The 20,952-nt window shown below is 42.4% G+C and overlaps 1 protein-coding gene across 3 annotated transcripts in view; it reads right to left on the bottom strand.

Annotated features, from left to right (window-relative positions):
• PLXNB1 (plexin B1) overlaps nt 1-20,952 on the bottom strand; it is a 225,110-nt gene that overhangs the window by 157,808 nt on the left and 46,350 nt on the right. For 2 of the 3 annotated variants that reach the window (XM_069966853.1, XM_069966854.1), the window contains exons 3-4: nt 19,130-19,225; nt 9,049-9,211 (exon numbers count right to left, since the gene is read on the bottom strand). The gene's annotated coding sequence lies outside the window, so the exon portion shown is untranslated. Of the gene's footprint in view, nt 1-9,048; nt 9,212-9,532; nt 9,587-19,129; nt 19,226-20,952 lie in introns of those variants that run through there. The other variant, XM_069966857.1, reaches the window with a different exon arrangement.

Genomic DNA, 20,952 nt, shown 5'->3' on the forward strand with positions numbered 1-20,952 from the left:
AACTTGCAGCCCTGTGTCAAACTGGCGTGGCCTAGAGTGTCTGTGCATTAGACTGGCACAACCTCTCTGTCCCTCCTCCCCACCCTCCTCATCATTAGGAATGCTCCAGGCAGATTGTCTCCTATTCATCAGCTGTGAGAACACGGCACATGGGATGGATTGTTAAGGCACCTGTGCAGTGTTCCCTGCTGAGGAACAGGAAAAATCCTGCAAGTGGCATTCCTAATGATGAAGAGGGTGGGGAGGTGGGGAGGAGGGGTGGTGCAAAGTTAGGGCACAGATACTCTAGGCCACGCCAGTTTGGCACAGGGCTGCAAGTTTAAAAGTTGTTTTGTAGGACAATAACTGCATCACCTGCCGAACACACCCCAGGACAGATCTTAGATTAAAAGCAGCTATCTGAAGGTACAAGCAGTTTGGGGGGGTCATATTGTGGGCACAGTCACTTTAAAGATTGTTTTTATGTAAATGCACACAAAATAACATGGTATTTTAAATGATACATTTCTTTTAATCTACAGTATGCCTTTTTAGTATTTTCTCACCTCTGATTACTGTGTAACATGTCAAACGTTGCATTCACATGCCCCCCCAAATTGTGTAAATATTTGTATACACCATTAGAGAATATATCCTCATATCCTATTTGTATTTGTATGAATAACCTACACCCTCTTACAATGTATCAGATGCCATCGTCCTTTCTCCCACAGTCCCGTGGAGTCAGTTCATGCCCAGGCTACATAAGATTGACACTAAACATTGGAAGCCCTTGCTGACAAACTGTGAATTTTAAACAGGTGTGCACAGCGTTAAGGTCAACGTTGGTCGGCCTGAAGACTGACACCTCTTTTGTTGGATCTCATTAAAATGCGAGCCCCTTCTTTTCCTGTGGCATGTTTCCCTTGAAATGTTAGCAGGACAAGCCTAAGTCAACATGCAAAATGCAGAGCAACAAAGACGACTTTTCAAACTCCAGCAATCACCGGCTCCCACACCAGAGAGATTTAGGAATAACATTTTCCACTTTATTTTCTTACCAGAACAGTTGTCATGCACAACAGAAAATCATGTCAGTGCGAGCATGCCATGAAAATCTCACTTTGTTGACTTTGGAACTTTTTTTGTAATGTAAATATTGTCTAATCAAATGCAAACTGGATTTTTACTGGACATTAAATTCAACAAATCAATTTTAAGGGCAATGGTTAAAGGGGTTCTCTACTTTAGATAATATCCCTACCCTAGAATAGTCCCCTGAAAATAATCTGATCACATGATGTCCTGCTGCTTGGATCTCTCATGCTCAGCTGTAGCCTACATGGGAATCTGGCGAGTGTTTAGGTGGCTCTGTAGCACCACTACAGGTCAAATAAAGCATTACACATTGCCTACTAAAATCAATGTTTGAATGTGCTCAGTACTCCTTAGCAAGGAGCTTTCTTTTTACATCTTGTAAAGTGATGAGAGGTATCCAAGTGGCAAATTACTCTCTAGTATATCAGTAATGTAATATGGTCTTAACCAGACATCACCTTTATAGAGCAATTCACTCTCATCCTAATGCATTAGGAGCAATTGTAAGTGCATTGTGAGAGAGAGGAAAGAGACTTCTTTCTTTCTACTAAGACATTGAACAGTTGAACATGTGCATTAAGAAGTTTAGAGAATGTCACATTAAGCTCACACGTTCTATGTTTCAGTACTTTTTGCACAACTTGCTGTTCTCTAAGGGCCCTTCACACTACGGAATCAGCACCGAAATTCTGTGCAGGATTTCTTTGATGTATGGTTTTTATTACTTTAGTGTTTCAAATTGTGCAAAGGAAACAAATTGTGCAATGCATAAAGTGTAATCCCCAAACACATTTGAGTTGACATCCTTTACTCCTAATTACATACATTTCATCTACATCCAACATTGTTTTTAAAATTCTACTGTTTCCCTTGAAAACAGACACCAGCTTAGTTTCATTCTGCAGTGTGACGTCACCTTATAGTTACCTGCAAGGGCAATAGAAGTGTCTGTTACACCATATTGTGGTGAACCCTGGTGTGGAGGTGCAGCCGGTCACTTGCTAGGTGGTAAAGTGTGACACCAGTTTTAGGTTGGCCAAGATATAGCCAGGCCCAGTGATGTTATGTCGTGATACCAGTGGCGGTTGGGCACACAGGTATGGTGGCACAACTGCTTTGATCTTAAAGGGCCGGTTATACCTTGTTCCCCTGTGAACATTGAACTGCTGGGATTTTGCAGGGTCCCTTGGGCTGTTGTCACGGTGGTCCGGAGTGCATAAGTGACCCACCTGGACTATTGGTACTGCCAACCACAGAAAGGGGAGATGACCCAAGGAGTGTGTGTACTGTGCTGATGCTTAACGAGGAATCGCAGAGTCTCTTTATCATAAAATCTGTTTTACTCTGAAGATACTTGTATGCAGCAGATCATACAGCTTTGCATTTATATAATACTTGATAAAACACTTGATAGTCTAGGATCCAGATCTGCAGTGAGAGTATAGAGAGTGGTACAGTCACAACGACTGGGTTGTGTGCTAAGAGGTATACATAAGAATCAGCAGAGTAGAGAGAAGGATGTTGTGAGAGCCCCAAGTAGTACTGTGCTCTGCCGGGATGTCGGAGGTAGAAATAGAAGAATACTTGAGAAGAGAGAGAATACTTGTGCCTGCGTTTTGACTCTTTGGTCTTTGCACCACCTACTGCCCTCCAGTGTCGGGTGACCCGTCCTAGTGGGTGACACAAGCCCCAGATCTTGTTACCTGGGATGAGCGGAATGCTGAGGGTTCCCTGCTTACACCCGTGCTGCGAGATAGAGTTCATAGGCTTCTAGCAACTTTGCTCTATCCGGATCAGTTCCTTTACTTTTCTTTACAGATACTGTCCTGCACTGCGCCTCTCCTTGTCCACGGCGTGGGTAGAGATAATCTCTCACTTGTCCTCTCTAGTGAAGGTTCTAACACTGTATAGTATTGAGTGGAGTTACTTAAGAAGAAACTGTCGGTTGCATGTGCCTAGGTCTGCTTCTAGACTGCACACTGAGACTAGGGACCTCGCAGAGGGCCAGGGCCCAACTGGACTGCTGTAGAGAGCGTTCTGGCTTGTGTCCTTCCTCTACAGAGTCTAGCGACAAAAGACCTTACACTTCCTCTACCCATGTGACTTCCTATCTACAGCCCCTTTAAGGTGTGCTGTGAATGGAAAAAGAGTGCATATGTGAGAAGTAAAGAGAGAAATGATAGGATAGAAGAAGAAAGTACTCTCATTGGTCTACAGATCCATGTGACATATAAAATAACCCTTTCAATACTACAGCTGTGCAATACGGTATCCACATACTTGTAACAGCGACATCTTGTGGCAGAACATTAACACTACTATATCACCACTTACATCCAAAAAGTACAGGCTTTTACGAAGGGTGTAACTAATAGCAACACCCATGTAGGGACACCACAGTATCATGTAATCAGCCTAATAGAGGTGATAGGCCCTTGGTTATAATAATTCTTTATTTATATAGCGCCAACTGATTCCGCAGCACTTTACATAGGTTTGTCAATTTGGTTCCTGTGCCTAATAGGGCTTACAATATAAATTTGGCTATTTGTATGTTTTGGGTGTGGGAGGAAACCAGAGTAACCGGTGGAAACCGTGTTGGTCCCAACACGGTACGAACATAGAAATTCCTTATAGATGTTGTCCTTGGTGGGATTAAAACCCAGGACTCCAGCTGCAAGGTGCAGGGCTAAACCCATGCTATCTGTTATAATACTGTTTTATTATTTTGTTTTATGTTGTTTTGAGTGTAACCTTTAAAATAAGGCACTGCGCTTTTTTTTTTTTATTTATTGAACTATATGTGTTTTATTTATGCTATTGCACTTCTGCTGGTATTGGTATATACAGTGGGTTAAATAAGTATTGAATACGTCACCATTTTTCTAAGTAAATATATTTTTGCTGTTGACATAAAGTCTCACTAGATGTTGGTAACAACCAATGCAATCAAACTATAGATGTCCATAAATTAAGTTATGGGTAATGAAGAAACACAGGGAAAAAGTATCGAACACATGAAGAAAAAGAGGTAAAAAAGCCACTGAAAGTCATGACGCCAGCTGAAATCTATCAGTAACTAGAATGCAATCCTGCCACTTAGTCACAAATAATAGCAGCTGGTTCAACTCATGGCCTATAAGGGTGGGTTCACACTACGGAATCCGCACTCAGAACTCCTGGCGGGTTTCTGTCACTCGTAACCATTCATGGCGGCTCGCATATCCGCCGGCTCCATAGACACAATGTATGGCCGGGCCCATTTCCGCTAACTGACATGCCAGTTCTTTCGGCGGAAGGCAGAATCCGTCTGGCCATAGAATGGGACGGGTGGAGCTGCACGCCGCCGTGAATGGGTATGAACGACGGAATCCGCCGGAACCCACCCTAAAAAGGTATCTCAATACCATGGTTCTACACAAAAAACATCTCATGAAAGGTAAAACCAGGTACAATTGTTTTAAAGAAAAGAATAAGTAATGTATTTAAACTTCCCAGCCTGCATGCACCTTTAGGCTAGGTTCACACTATGTAACTGTGCGGCTGTATTTTTTTTTGCGGCTGGAAATGTGCGGATGAAACTACGTCCGTGGGAAAAAATAGACATGCGGCTGAAAACATACGGTCATTTACTTGGAAATCTGGTTCAACTAAAAATAACAAATAAAATCTTAAGAAAGTGATGCAAACACCTCTGGATGCATCTGGGAAAGCAGGGAAACAGTTTACATGAATTGCTATTACCAGGGTTTGCGATCCTCTGCAGTAATGCCGATGTCTCTCATGGTTAATATATTAAAATAATAAAACACATTTTCGTTGTAATAAAGTCCCTTTCGTTGTTCAATAATTAAATTTAAACTAATCCATCATTTTGCAATTAAATATACTGTTAAAATAAATATATATATAAATAAATGTATATTTATATATATAATTATTTTTTGACAGTATATTTAATTGCACAATGATGGATTCGTTAGAATTAAATTATTGAATAACGAAACTGAATTTATTTCAATGAAAATGTGTTTTATTAATTAAATATTAATTAGTACAGGAAGCTCCATAAGTTTGGTATTTAACCCGGCTGGTTATAAAAATAGGGGGCATGCGTTTTTTTTTAATTTATTTATTTAAAAAAAAACGCATAGGGTCCCCCCCTATTTTTATAACCAGCCGGGTTAAAAACCAAGCGACAGCAGCCTGGTAACACCAGGGTGGGAAGAGCCATTGGTTTAGGCCCTCCCCAGCCTAAATCTTACCAGCCTGCTGTCGCCCCAGTCCAGGAGCGCCAATTTTGACGCTCCGGGACCACTGGCACCCGGCTCTTCCCAGTACCCCTGGTGGCATTGGGTACTGGGGTAATAATGGGGGGTTAGTGTTAGCCATTTTATACCGGCTAACACTAGGCCGCAACTTAGTAATGGATTCCGTCTATTAGACGGCTTCCACTACTAAGTCTATAAAGTAAAGAAATAAAGACAACACACAAGTGAAAAATTTTTTTTATTCAAATAAAAACACCCCCACACCCCTCATTGACCATTTTATTAAAAAAAACACCAAACAACCGCTGGTCATCGACGTAGTCCACTGAATCCAACGTAATCCACAGGATACCGATATCTGAAAAACAAAAAGGGAGAAACACACAAAAAACACACAAACAGGAGCACAACACCCATCATTGTGAGCGGTGTTGTGCACCTTACAGTATGCAGCATCTTTACAGATCGCGGATTACAGTCTGGCCCCCAAGGGGTTAAGGGTGGATGCATTGCATCCCCTTAACCCCTTGGGGGCCAGACTGATGTCAGACTGCACCCATCCCAGCAAGGAAGGGGTTAAGTGACCCCCCTTCCTTACTGGGATGGGTGCAGTGCTGGGGAGGGGGTGGGGAGAGCTTTCTACTCACCCCGATGTGTCCTCTTCGCTGGTCCGCAGCACAATGAAGTCACTGTACTGCGGACCGGCTCTTTATATGTGCGCTCAGCCGATCAGCCAATCAGCTGAGCGCACATATAATTCAAAATGTTTCTTCTAATAATGCTATTGTGATAACATAATTAGAAGAAACATTTGATGTTTTCATTAAAGTAAAGTGTTGATTAGTACAGAATGCTCTATTACCGGGAATATGAATTAACGGCTTAATGGAGCTTCCTGTACTAATTAATATTTAATTAATAAAACACATTTTTGTTGTAATAAAATCAGTTTCGTTGTTAAATAATTTAATTTAAACGAATCCATCATTGTGCAATTAAATATACTGTCAAAAAATAAATATATATATAAATATACATTTATTTATATATATATTTATTTTAACAGTATATTTAATTGCAAAATGATGGATTCGTTTAAATTTAATTATTTAACAACGAAATGGACTTTATTACAATGAAAATGTGTTTTATTATTTTATTAAATATTTTAACCATGAGAGGCATCGGCATTACTGCAGAGGATCGCAAACCCCGGTAATAACGATTTCTGTAAACTGTTTCCCTGCTTTTCCAGATGCATTCCAGAGGTGTTTGCATCACTTTCTAAAGATTTTATTTGTTATTTTTAGTTCAACCAAATTTCCAAGTAAATGACCGTATGTTTTCAGCCGCATGTCTATTTTTTCCCAGGGCCGGAGTTTCATCCGCACATTTCCAGCCGCATAAAAAATACAGCCGCACAGATACATAGTGTGAACATAGCCTTAGGGTACAAACACACACACCGTACACTACAGTTCAAAAGTTTGGGGTCACCCAGAAGTCACACTTCTTCACCACCATACGTTGTGAAATGAATAGAAAATAGAGACAAGACATTGACAAGGTTAGAAATAATAATTTGTATTTGAAATAACATTGTTTTTACATCAAACTTTGCTTTCGTCAAAGAATCCACCTTTTGCAGCAATTACAGCATTGCACACCTTTGGCATTCTAGCTATTAATCTGTTGAGGTAAGCTGGAGAAATTGCACCCCACTCTTCTAGAAGCAGCTCCCACAAGTTGGATTGGTTGGATGGGCACTTCTGGCGTACCATACGGTCAAGCTGCTCCCACAACAGCTCAATGGGGTTCAGATCTGGTGACTGCGCTGGCCACTCCATTACCGATAGAATACCAGCTGCCTGCTTCTGCTGTAAATAGTTCTTGCACAATTTGCAGGTGTGTTTAGGGTCATTGTCCTGTTGAAGGATGAAATTGGCTCCAATCAAGCGCTGTCCACTGGGTATGGCATGGCGTTGCAAAATTGAATGATAGCCTTCCTTATTCAGAATCCCTTTTACCTTGTACAAACCTCCCACCTTACCAGCACCAAAGCAACCCCAGACCATCACATTACCTCCACCATGCTTAACAGATGGCGTCAGGCATTCTTCCAGCATCTTTTCATTTGTTCTGCGTCTCACAAACGTTCTTCTTTGCAATCCAAACACCTCAAACTTGGATTCATCCGTCCATAACACTTTTTTCCAGTCTTCCTCTGTCCAATGTCTGTGTTCTTTTGCCCATCTTAATCTTTTTCTTTTATTGGCCAGTCTCAGATATGGCTTTTTCTTTGCCACTCTGCCCTGAAGGCCAAAATCCCGCAGCCGCCTCTTCACTGTAGATGTTGACACTGGTGTTTTGCTGGTACTATTTAATGAAGATGCCAGTTGGGGACCTGTGAGGCGTCTGTTTCTCAAACTAGAGACTCTAATGTGCTTATCTTCTTGCTTAGTTGCGCCACGCGGCCTCCCACTTCTTTTTCTACTCTGGTTAGAGCCTGTTTGTGCTGTCCTCTGAAGGGAGTAGTACACACTGTTGTAGGAAATCTTCAATTTCTTAGCAATTTCTCGCATGGAATAAGCTTCATTTCTAAGAACAAGACCCCACAAATGTGATGCTCCAGAAACACAATCTGCTCAAAGGAAGGTCAGTTTTGTAGCTTCTGTAACGAGCTAGACTGTTTTCAGATGTGTGAACATGGTTGCACAAGGGTTTTCTAATCATCAATTAGCTTCTGAGCCAATGAGCAAACACATTGTACCATTAGAACACTGGAGTGATAGTTGCTGGAAATGGGCCTCTATACACCTATGTAGATATTGCACCAAAAACCAGACATTTGCAGCTAGAATAGTCATTTACCACATTAGCAATGTATAGAGTGTATTTCTTTAAAGTTAGGACTAGTTTAAAGTTATCTTCATTGAAAAGTACAGTGATTTTCCTTCAAAAATAACCACATTTCAATGTGACCCCAAACTTTTGAACGGTAGTGTATACGCAGCAGATACGCAGCAGATCTGCAGCAGATTTGATGGTGCAGATTTGAGGCTGTGTTCAGTTATTTAGATCTAATCTGCTGCGTATTTGTTGCCTATTTGTTGGGTATTTGCTGCGTATCGCAGCAGTAAATAAGCTGCGTATACGGTGTGTGTGTTTATACCGTTAAAAATATATTAGAAAATTTGTGATGTGTTTAATACTTATTTGTATAACAGTGTCCTGCAGTGTAGTTATGCCATAATAATTTTGTTACTAATCGGTTAGTACATATATTTTAGAACTTGGCTCCTCACTGGACAGGCTTTAAAGGGGTTTTCCATTTAAAAAATTACTTGTCCCTTATTCACAGTCCAGAGTCAGTGCTCCCCAGTGATCTCCAGATCGACCCCCCAGCTCCTTTGTTTTGAATGGAGCCGTAGGTTGGCAAGTGACTCACAGCTCGATTGATTCTCTATGGAACCGCTGGAGGTAGCCGAGTACAGCACTTGATACTTTCTGGCTGCGAATGAATGAATGGAGCTGCGAATTTTAGGAAAATCTGGAGATTACCAGGGGGCATGGAGGTCACAACTCGCTCAATCTCTTACTTGTCCCCATCCTGTGGATCGGGGACAATTAATTTTTAATGGAAAATCCCTATGCTATATCATACAACATTTTCCATTACATGTAAGCATGGACCCCCTACCTCCATGATCTTGCTTCCTTTAAAGGTCATTGGCAGCCTCTGGCCACTTCTTCCATCTCCACTGGCTTTGACTGATAGATGGGGGAGCAATCTATCAATATATATAGGATGAGATCTATCAATTCTTCCTCTTTTTTAGCAGGATCTAGAATCATTGGCACACCTACAATAGAAGCATATCACCCACACTGTTATAAGAGAGTATTGGCACTGAACTACTCCCACTACTTCTCACATAGAGATAAATTAAACCTGTTGCAAAGGTGGAATTCCCCTTTACATTTAATGGTTTTGTATTTTGTTGGAATATAAGTTGGATAACCTAGAATTACTCAATCGGCTAGTGTGAATCAGTGTGTCTGTTTACACTGCAGTGACTCAGTGTCAATTGTGCAGGATTTACGGCAGGTAGACACAGGAGGGGATCTTCTTACATTCCCAGCTATTTATCTCCTCTTCTTCTACAAGCCCAAGTGACAAATACCTGCCAGGCTCAGACGTCTAACAGCAAATCATTTTCTGCAATAAAAAGACTTCCTGTGGCTCCATTCTCCTTATCTGCTAATTCCTCATAAACAGCAGAGAAGGCCGGCCCTTGATCTTTTCTGAAGGTTGCCCTGTGATGTGGGCTTTTTTATACTTCATTGGAATAATGAAGCATTCATTTTCTTATGGGGTTGTCATATATGAAGAGCATTTCCTTTAAAATAAAAAAAATCACAGTTAAATAGAAATCCTTGAGTCGTCCTTTTCTGTCAAGTTGTTAAAATTTTTATTCAGGAAAGGTGGGTAGCAATAAATAGTGCTGCCATTGCTGATTGTCAGTGGCAAATCTGCCAAAAACCAATTTCTAATAGTTTTAATAGGGGTCAGAGAAAGGGTATGTTCACATAGGGTATGTTCACATCTAGTTTGTGGCCCCACGTTGGGCTACACGTCAGGAATCAGTGAAAAAAGGATGCTGACGTGCAGCCCGGCGACGGCCACATTGACTTAAATGAGCAGGATGGAGTCATTATGTGACTACGTTCTGCTCATTTGCCGGACGTACATTTGCAATTGGCATTGGCTGTATCCCAGTTTTCCAGGCGTTCCTTACGATGTATCAGCCGCCGAGATTTCTGATTCATACGAACCAGAAATCCGTCTGGTTCGCTCATCTCTAAAGGTAGGGGCCATAGTCTCTTGGTCATTTAAATTGGACACTGTCGTGTAAATGGACACTTTCATAAATGCCCCTCTATTTAATGGTATTTGTGATTCCTAACATATTTGTAAATCTCTTTATTACCAAAAATAAGCGCTGCGGAAGCTGTTGGCGCTATGCAAATAAATATTATTATTAAATAATAATAAAAATGATTCCTTAGAACAGTTTTAGGTGTCTAACTTCTCTGCACCCTTCTATCCACTGATTGTTGTCAGGTGAAATCTGTCTATAGTAATAGATATATCAGGACAAATTACAAGAAGTGGGGTGCTATGTGCAGGGGAGAGTCTAAAGGCCTTATTACACGGAGCGATTATTGACTGAATTCGGCCGATATCGTTCGTTACGGACGATAATCGTTCTGTGTAATAGAAGGCAATGATCAGCCAACATGAACAATGTCGGCTGATAGTTGTAGTCGTTTGTCTTTAAACATTGTTGGAAGACAAATGATTTGCTGCCGTCGCTCTGTGGAATAGGGGACTCTCAGGGGCCTTAATAACAGCAAATACTGTGATGAGAGCTCCTGGGCCCAAACACAAAATCTGTGAAATGCCCCCCTCCCTACTCCCCCTAGTGCTATTTGGAATTCTGTTGTCTTCATTTTGTACTTCATCAGACACCAGAGCATGGTGGTAACTGCTGCCTTTACACTCCTATAGTGCTGTGAGTTTCCAGGCCATAGTCCTTATATGAACCATTTGTTACAATAATGATCATAAATAATATAATGGATAATGGTCTAGAACATTATTATTTCTATGATAATTGCAATGTTCATGATGTACTTTATAGCAAACAAAATACATTTCCTTCCAAATGTTAATGTGTAATTGCTCAGAATCAAAGCCAGTACAGAGCATTCAGCCGTGTGTGGTCCAGTGTGCAGGTGGTAGATCGGGTATATGGTAGCTAGAAAGGACGGCCCGCCCTGGGGACATTCTCCTGACATATATGGCAGTGGTAATAGGGGTCTCCACGACACCCTGTTTGGGTGAGGATAGTCCCTCATTTGCCCCAGATTGTACCAAAAAATAGTATCTGACCAATGGTATCTTTGGGTGCCCTTAACAAAAGTTGGGTGTGTGGCGACATGAAGGGTATGTTGAGCAGGGCTAGATGTGTGCTAGCAGTAGTGCTCTGTATGTGTCATGTGGCAGGGTGTTGTTGCTAGCCTTATGTCACTGTAGCAATCCACACTTTTTTTGTCAATGAGCCACCAATATACAATTTAGTTGCTATAGGTTACAGATCCACTCAAAAGGATACCTGAGAGGGATGTATGCAGGATCACGATCACTGATGTGGAAGCTGATTAGCACCATTTCTGACCATAGGCCTACTAAGAGAATGCTAGGTGTCAGGGGGCCCTTGAGCACAATTATCCAACCCTGGACTAAAAGAAGGTTATAGAACTTAGAACTTATCCCAACAACATGGACTGGAAGTAGTAACCTGCTTGTAGCAACCTTACACATGCTGGAGTCAACTCAGAGGCTTGAGAAGAGGAAGAGCTTACTCAGGTGAAACAATCATACAGGGTTCAGGGTTCTTAGCTTCTTCTTGCAGACACTATCTCCTCATTTGCTTGTCTCTCCCTGTTTATACTGTTACACAGAATACTGAGAGAACTTTAGCTTAATAGCTGACTAACTAATCTTACTAGCTGGAGCTTAGCTTGCAGATGTGCTCTGGCTAAAAGTTAGTCTTAAACTGGTTTTAGGCCCATCCCTTTCTAGGTTAACAGGGGCTGGACTAGGGACTGCTGTCATTGAGAAAATCATGTGATCAAAGTATCTTACTTTTATACATATGACCACTGGGTGTGGTAAAGGCACATCATTATCAGGTAAATTCGCTTTAATTTGACCCACAGATAGATCGGCGCCGGCGCGGGGAAGCCGTGCCATGGTCCATTTTTTAAAACGTGGCCGGGTTCCCGTGTACGGCGCCATTCTATCCACGGGTAGCGGTCCGGGCCTGAAGCACTGGAGGTGGGTAGGCCAGCCCCCAGTGGGAGGAAATCTCCTCCCCTCTATGACGCGGCTCTGTTAGAATCAATATAGCTGCGTCATAGAGGGGCGGGGAATTCCTCCCACTGGGGTGGGCCAGCCCGCCTCCAGTGCTTCAGCCCTGGCCCGGTACCTGTGCATATAACGGCGCCGTACACGGGAACTGGGCCGCAGTTCAAAAAATGGACCATCCGTGGGTCAAATTAAAGCAAATGTACCTGATGGTACATTCGCTTTAACCCTTGCAATTACAAAATACCTCTGTGTATGCTGCTAAGCAGTGTGTAGTTGTACATACAAAGAACGTATGATACCCAAACAGAAGTGCTAAGCAACATATTCCTAAGCCACATGACAAACTTATACATTTGGTAGCCGGGATATGGGTATTGGGACACTGTTGGTGCAGGTCCAGGCAGCAAACCAGGAGTAGGAAAAACAAGGCAGGAAAGTAGTAATGGGGTATCTTTATTTCAGCAACAAGGCGTCCACCTACATAGGGGCACAGCTCTTTCAGGAGGTACAGTTCCAATTTAAACAAGGCAATAACAGATTGTACAGGTGGAAAAGAGTAAGGGCCCTATTCCACGGACGATTATCGTTCGCATGATTGTTAACAATTAATGATCTCAAACGACCGCTATTACAAAAGACCTGAAAACGTTCACTTATTTCCATGGAACGATAATTGTTACTTATGATCGTATTTGCGATAGTTTTGTCTTCGCTATTTCTTCGCTATTGCGTTCGTATCTACTGCGAACAACCGAATGACGTCTTATTCAATGTGAACGATTTGCGAACGAACAACGATAAAAAAAGGGGCCAGGTCTTATAAAGCGATCAACGATTTCTCGTTCGGTCGTTAATTGTTAACTGCTTTTCAACCGAACGATTATCGTTTAGATTCGAACGATTTAGCGATAATCTGAACGATAATCATCTGGTGGAATAGGGCCCTTAATCTGTGCAATGTCAGTGAGTGGCTTGAGCTAGTTCCTGAGATGTTAATGTCCCTGAAGGACAGATACATATCACATTAACTGGCTTCTAGGGTGAAGAGGTAAACTGAACATTACTGGAGGTCCACGAAGGCTAAGAGGTCTTTGAAATTGTTACCCTCTAGAAAAAGAGTGATGCCGATATATATGATCAAATAACTATTCACATTAAACCCTGTAAATCTACAGCATGGCCCTCACTCAACTAGCCACAAAAGTGGGAAGTGTACCTGGACACTACAGAAGATATGTCGCACAGTATCCATAATATAGACATTCAGAATGGCAAAAGTGCTATAGAAACATAAAACAAAAATAAACTAGCAAACCACTTGATCAAATTGTATGTACCATCTCACCACATTAATGTGACTTTGGAGAGATGGTCCTACACCGAAACTGTCCTGATACGTTTTAGCAATTGCAGTGTACTTTGCAGTGCCGTTGTACTCTTCTGCTTTTGTTTGTAGCCATGGCAGCACACCTACATAGTGTGAATAGTGGTATTGGTTGTGCTGGCCATTTTGTCTGTGCTAAGTATGTGGGGAGTGACTACCTCCGTTTGGCCATGCACTCCACCCATCCTCTGTAGGTGTTTTAAGCAAAGACTAGATAGATCCTGTATGCCTTGTATGTAGGCTTAATATTAGCCCAAGAGAGGCCACTGTCAGTGTAGGACCATCTCTCTGAGGTCACCTTAACATGGTAAAATGGTACATACTATTTGATCAAATGGTTTGCTAAGAACCTAATTTCTTTAGATTTTTCAAAACATCTATATTATGTATACAGTATGTCTTAGCAATTGCAGTGTGCTGCTGCACTCTTCTGTTTTTGTCTGTATCTTAGCCACGGCCGCACACACCTGCATAGTGTGAACAGTGGTATTGGTTGTGCTAAACTTTTTATTTTATTTTTGTTTGTCACAGCGGGTTGTTCCTGTGACCTGGAAGACAGTCCTTTTATTGCTGAGCTTTAAAGCCTTTTTACACAGGGTGATTATTAGCCAAACAGCTCGATTAGCCACATAAAAAGCACATCAATCAGCTAATCGATCGTGCAGGCCTAAGCAGCTCTGTGTTGTGGTACTACTGCGATTTCTTAAATTAGTATAATCACATTAAAAAGGCATAATTTTTCTCTGATTGCAAAAAATAAAATAAAATCAGCAGTACCGCAAAATGTGAACACAGCCTTATGGCGTTTAGGAAGATTCAGTTTATTAGCTAAAGCTGATAATAAAAGTCTTACTATGGGGCACTGTTAGACCTCTTACATGTTCTCTAAAGTCTAAAGCCTACTCTGACTTAGTAGTCACCTACTATTATGAAGTATGGATGTCATTACAGTGCTAGTTACCCAACTTTCCTAAAATTATGAGTGCAATATTGCAAATTCTATACAGAGGTTCTATACAGGGGTGCTGCCATGAAGGCCTTATAATTTGAGCGATGACAGATGATAAAGATGACTTTTATTTTTTAGTATTACTGACAGCTCACCTTCCGCTGGTATAAACATAAACTTCATTTTTTTCTGGAATAATTTGCATAATTACACCTGACTGCCATTTCTGAAGCAATGACACAAAACAATTTGATTGGCCGGTAATGGGCAATGCAGAAAACGGGTTTCTTGTCTCCGTAGACGTCCAGAGGTTAATTCAGATGAGTGGAAACAAATGGATGTGACACCTCTACATAGCACAGTGAAAGGGAAACAAACAATCAATTCTGCCACAAGAGGAATTGGTCTGTAGCCAGAGCGGTGCATGCTGAAAGCACAATAAATTGCCAGTGACAGGCTGAATCAGTCTTCTCCATTCAACATCTTGGTAAAACACAACACACAATATGATTGGCTCCCGTCGCGAGCGCCACGCAGTGATTGCCATTTTTTATTGATCTGTCAGGGACTTTCAGTCCAGTTGAGGAGAAGTTCTGTCTGCTTTTCACATTGATTAAGTAGACATCCTGGCTGCCAAGTCTCTAATCATATCTCACATTACTGCTATGATGGCCGGTTAGAGGCCATTCTGATCCATGGGACTTCTAAGTAAGGCTAAGGCTTAGCAGCGGACAGAGGATCAGGGAGGTATTATCCCCTATTTTATAGCCACCCCAACCTTCTTTCCCTAAATAACCCCTTTCACACACCCCCATGCTAGTTTACAGCGGCTTAGGGGGTCTGAATACAGTACATTTATGGAAGCAGGTGCCTATTTATTTAGAGCATCTGCAATTAGGGGTTCTGGCCTGGGGTCTGTATTCTTTCAGGGTTATGTATTTAGGGGGTCTGGTCTGGGGTCAAAATGACAAAATATAGGGGTGCCAAATTTACTTAGAGGTACAGTAAGGTCTGGGGCCTTAATTTGTTTAGGGTTTGATCTTTTTTTTTTGGGGGGGGGGGGGGATCTGAATTTGGTTGGGGGTCTGGTGTCTGAATTAGAAGTCAAATCAGGTGTTTTTTTTGTATTTGTATTTTTGTATTTATTTAGTGGGCTAGTCTGGGGGTCTGTATTTATTTAGTGGGATAGTCTGGGGGTCTGTTCTGGGATCTGTTTTGTTTAGGGGGTCTGGTCAGGTTTAGGTGGTATGATGCCTGTATTTATTTAGGGATTGAGAAGTCATCAGGTCAGCCTGGAGACGGAGAACAAAAGGAAAGAGAACAACTCCAATCAGGGAAGAAGTCACCTATAGGTCACTGAATGAATAGTACAGCACAGTAGATTTTGACTATAGACATGGAATATATTAGGGTAGAGATGGGGAAGGGGAGACTTTGGGGAATAGCTTATTGCTCATGGTCTCCACCACTGGTCTATATATCAGTCAATAAAACTGTTCAATTCATCAGTCTAACACAATTGCCAGTAAGCCTGGCTTTCCCTCCATACACAGAGAGAGGGAATGGGACTGTAACACTGGAAGACCTCACCGAACAACAACCTACATATCCCAGCTTTCTGGAACCCTGTGAGAAAGTTTCTTATCATTGCCCTTGTCAATGAGGTGAGCATCTGTGCTCTCTGACACTGTCCATTCCGTGTACGTTTCTGTAAGGACACACCTTACTGACACCAAGGGTGGCATTTATTAAGTCCGGCGTTTTTTACGCCGGACTTATAAATGCCCCCGCAGCTCCGGCGCTACGGAGATTTATGTAGAGGCGGACTGCCTCTACATAAATCCCGTGCGCGCCGGTGCGCACCGCCGAAAACCTACACCAGCTGAGGACTGGAGTAGGTTTTCGGCGTACATTTGGGCGGAACGGATGGTAAATCGCGCTGACTCTGAGTCTCCGCCCACTACACGCCCCCTTTCCGCCCCCCTGGCGTTCTCGGCGGAAAGTGCCATTTGCGGAAATCGGCCATTTGCGAATAAAAAAATACGCAAATCGGCACTTTCCGCTGAAAATCATCCCTTCGCCGGATGATACATGTGGCCCCTAGTCTTCTGGAGGAATAACAGAGGTTTAGCAGCACAATGCACAGTTCTAAGACGCTCCGGAATATTTCTTTTATGGGGAATACAAGTCAGTATTAAAACAGATGTCAGTAGAATTGATAGGTCCCCTTTAATAATGTTAACACAATGTATTCTTCACTTACACAAATATTTACATCATATCAAAAATACGGATGAGAACAGGGGCAATATCCGCTGATGCCTGGTGCTGTAAAATAAATGTGTCCAGCCCTTTGTCTACTACTATTTGTCTTATACAATCTATGCCAGGGAAGGGTATATGCTCTCAGCTCCTGGGTTTTGCTTTATATGAGGCTTTCAATTATACAAGATACTGCTATGAATTTCTTAAGCAGAGATGTCAATCTTCCTGCAGACTCCTGTTTAGATACATTCACCAAGTGTCAGAATGATTGATCATCTAGGATGCAAACAGGATATGGAGCTAATTCAGCTTCCTAGGTTAAAATAGCCCCGCCAAGAGGCCTAAACTGGTACTGCACCTTATTTATACAGCAGATTTACTTATGATTAAGTTTTATGATCAAGTTGTATGCTTTAAATTATAAACTGTATGATTTAAATTTAAATTATATTCATGATTGTTTTTACCTATAATAAAAGTCTCAAATCATCCTTTTTATGTTTAGTCAGGGCCCTATTACACGGAGCGATTATCGTGCGAAAAATCGTTAAATCGTTCGACTGTAAACGATAATCGTTCTGTGTAATTGCAACGATCGAAAAATGGTTCATATGTCGTTGATCGTTGCTATAGATCTGAACCTAAAATTATCGTTAATCGTTCGCTGTAATTCCACATTCGTTCGCTCAAGTTCCTCATATTTTTACTAATCATTTAGTGTAATAGCACATTGTTCATTGTTTTTCTGGGATCAGAAGGAATAAACGATCATAGTAACGATCACAATAACGATCATAGTAACGATCGTAACTAAGGATTATCGTTCTGTGTAATATGGTGAACGATTTCAGGTTAACGATAAACAATCTCGTTTGCGATCGTTTATCATAAGTCGCTAATCGTTAAAAATTGCTCAGTGTAATAGGACCCTGAGTCTGTGTTCACACACATAGTGGGACATTTACTTCTCCTCCTGCACCTGATTTACCATGATTTACGCCTGCCTGTAAATCAAGGCAGAAATCTACACCTGCTGAGGAGCACCCGCCACACAGCAGGCGTAGGGCAGGCCGGATTCACTAAGAGGCCTACGCCTCTTAGTAAATTCAGTGGGACAATTGGGGACGGGGACTAATTTAAGACTGGCTTACAAATACATTGGTCTTTATAATTGTCCCCCCATATTGTTTAATTCCCGTTAATTATTGCTATTTTGCAACAAATTGCACAATTCTCTGCAAAATGGCGCTAATTTATGCTAAATAATACTATGGGGGAGATTTATCAAAGGGTGTAAAATTTAGACTGGCCACAGCAACCAATCATAGCTCAGCTTTCAGCTCTGGTAAAAGGAAAGTTGAGCTGTGATTGGTTGCTGTGGCCAGTTTGCACCAGTCTAAATTTTACATCCTTTGATAAATCTCCCCCTAAGGGTGGTATTACACGGGCCGAGCAGGGCCCGATAATACCTGTAAACGAGCAGCGATCTGCTAGATCGTTGCTCGTTTACTGGACCTATTACACGGCCAGATAATCGTTTGACAAGAGCTGCAAGGACATCGTTACCGATGTCCTTGCAGCCCTTGCTAAACTGGCATACATTACCCATCCACGTTCCAGGGCTGCTCCTGCATCCGCTTCTCCCGGGGGTCCCGCGCGCTCTCTAGCGTCACAGCAGCCTGTCAGCTGGTAGGCCGCTCAGCCAATCACAGGCCGGGACCGCCGCGGCCTGTGATTGGCTGAGCGGCCTATCAGCTGACAGGCCTCTGTGACGCTAGAGCGCGCGCGGGACGCAGGGAGAAGCGGATGGCAGGAGCAGCCCTGGAACGTGGATGGGTAATGTATATCGTTAGTCGCCGGCCACGCACCGCTATTACACGCAGCGGTGCGCGGTCGGCGCCCGACGAAAATAGGTTCTAACCTATATCAACAATCAGCCGATGATCGTTGTCATCGGCTGATCGTTGCATTTATTACACGGAGCGATAATCGGCCGAATCGGGCCAATTCGGCCGATTATCATTCCGTGTAATACCACCCTAAGTGTAAACATAGCCTTATTGTTTTCTGAGATACCTAAACTCTTGCGCAATTAAACACAGCTGAACTACAGTACTAGACACAGCCTGGGGAAGAAAGTGGCACTGATGCCCTATACTTTATATTAGTAGATACAAAGATAAAAGAACTAAATAAAAAAGAAAACTAAGTTGCCCTCTATTAGATTTTTATTTACTGCAGCTTACTTTTAATAGGGTACAGTGTGTCCTTTTCAGAAGTGACATGGCATGAAAATGCATTTAGTCCTCCTGCCAAGTTCTGAAGTCATACTTGCGGAGCCCCTGGTGGTTAATGAGACATTATTCAATGTTAGAAATTATTATACAGGAACTTACTTTCTATTTTCACTGTTGTCATTGCATATTTGGGAAGTATAATTAAACATTATCACATCTTTGCTTAAAAAAAAAAGATAAAATCTGTGCCGAGAACTATTCTTATTCTGTCCCTGAGAACTATTTTCTGTTACGGTCAGCCATTTCTACAACAGTCACTTGTAGCAAATACTGAGCTATTACTTAAGGCCCTATTCCATGGAACGATTATCGTTCGTATTCGGCCGATATCGCCCGCTAAGGACGATAATCGTCCCGTGGAATAAAGTGCAACGATCAGCCGACATCGTTCATGTCGGCTGATCGTTGCAGTCGCTTGTTTTTCAACATGTTGAAAAACAAGCGACTGATACAGCAACGATCTTCTGCTGTCGCTCCGTTGAATAGGAGCATCGGCAGCAGACGCTGCTGTATCCTATGGGCTGCCCGGACGATCAGCGATCCCCCGGGCAGCCCCCCTGCAGCTCCCCGACACCCCTTCCGCACTCACCTGCTCGCTGCGGCCGCGTTGAATAGCGGCGGCAGCGAGCGGGGAACGAGGAGCAAACGAGCGCTGAGAACGCTCGTTTGCTCCTCTAAACGACCCGTGAAATAGGGCCTTTAGTCACCACCACAAGATAATGGATGTTTTAAAAATTCAGTTGATGACATTCACAAATTTTTACCGCAAAATTTGCGAACTTTGCTAACAGAACTTAATGAATCTATACATCCCCTAGTGTCCCCTCCAGTGCCTTCTGCCACCTCCAGCCTGCTCAGGCAATCACTGACTGAGGGATAGAGCAGCGGCCACACTCTTCAGATGCAAGAATGACAGCGCCGCAGCCAGTCACTCTTGTGGTTTGAGGGTGACAGCCCGTGGAAGACATGGAAGAGGACATCATGGGAGCGCGGACAGGTGAATATATTTTTTTTATGTAAATTTTTTTAACTAATTTAAAAAAAAATTGCTTTGTCAACGAACTGAATGTTTGCTAAATTCGCTGGATTTGATTCACTCATTTTTAGTCAACATGTTTCTCACATTTTATAGAAAAGTACAGTCCATGAAATCTCTTCCTATCTTCACTCTCTGTGCCCCCCCCCCTCTTAGGTGTAACTTTACATAGCCCAACAGTCTATGCAGAGCAGTGTGTAAGAGATGTACAGTATAGCGATGGTGCCATGGCCCAGGGTTGCTAGGTGGTAACAGCAGTGGGCCAGTTGGTGTTTTACTTGGGCACTTGTCGCGGTGGCCAGAAGTGGTGGTACCCACCCCCAGACACACTGATACTGGGCTATGTAAGGATAGCACAAATGTGTGGGTGCAGGTACAGGTGCGACAGAGAGGAATGAGCACAAAGTCCAGCTCTTTAACAGAGTATAACTTTTACTTAGGATCTTCAGTGCAATGCAGTAATTTTTTCAGTAGAAAGTGCGCCAAAAATATTCACAAATGGTACAATGTCCTTTCTCTTGATGGACAACACAGAATCTTTAGCTTTGGGTGCTTGAAGCAGAAGAATAGCAGAGTTGAATAGGTTAGGTAATTGTAGTTGAGTTGAGTAGGTTAGGGGGCTGTCTTGGGGACCTTGCCTATGTAGTGCAGTACTCTGCCGGAATGGATTGTAGTGACTTTGTGTAGAAGGAAGACTCCTGTACTCACAGTTAGAATTAGAAGAAGACCACATAAT

This window comes from Dendropsophus ebraccatus, chromosome 4, assembly GCF_027789765.1.
Source record: "Dendropsophus ebraccatus isolate aDenEbr1 chromosome 4, aDenEbr1.pat, whole genome shotgun sequence".
In the NCBI taxonomy this organism is placed as follows: domain Eukaryota; kingdom Metazoa; phylum Chordata; class Amphibia; order Anura; family Hylidae; genus Dendropsophus; species Dendropsophus ebraccatus.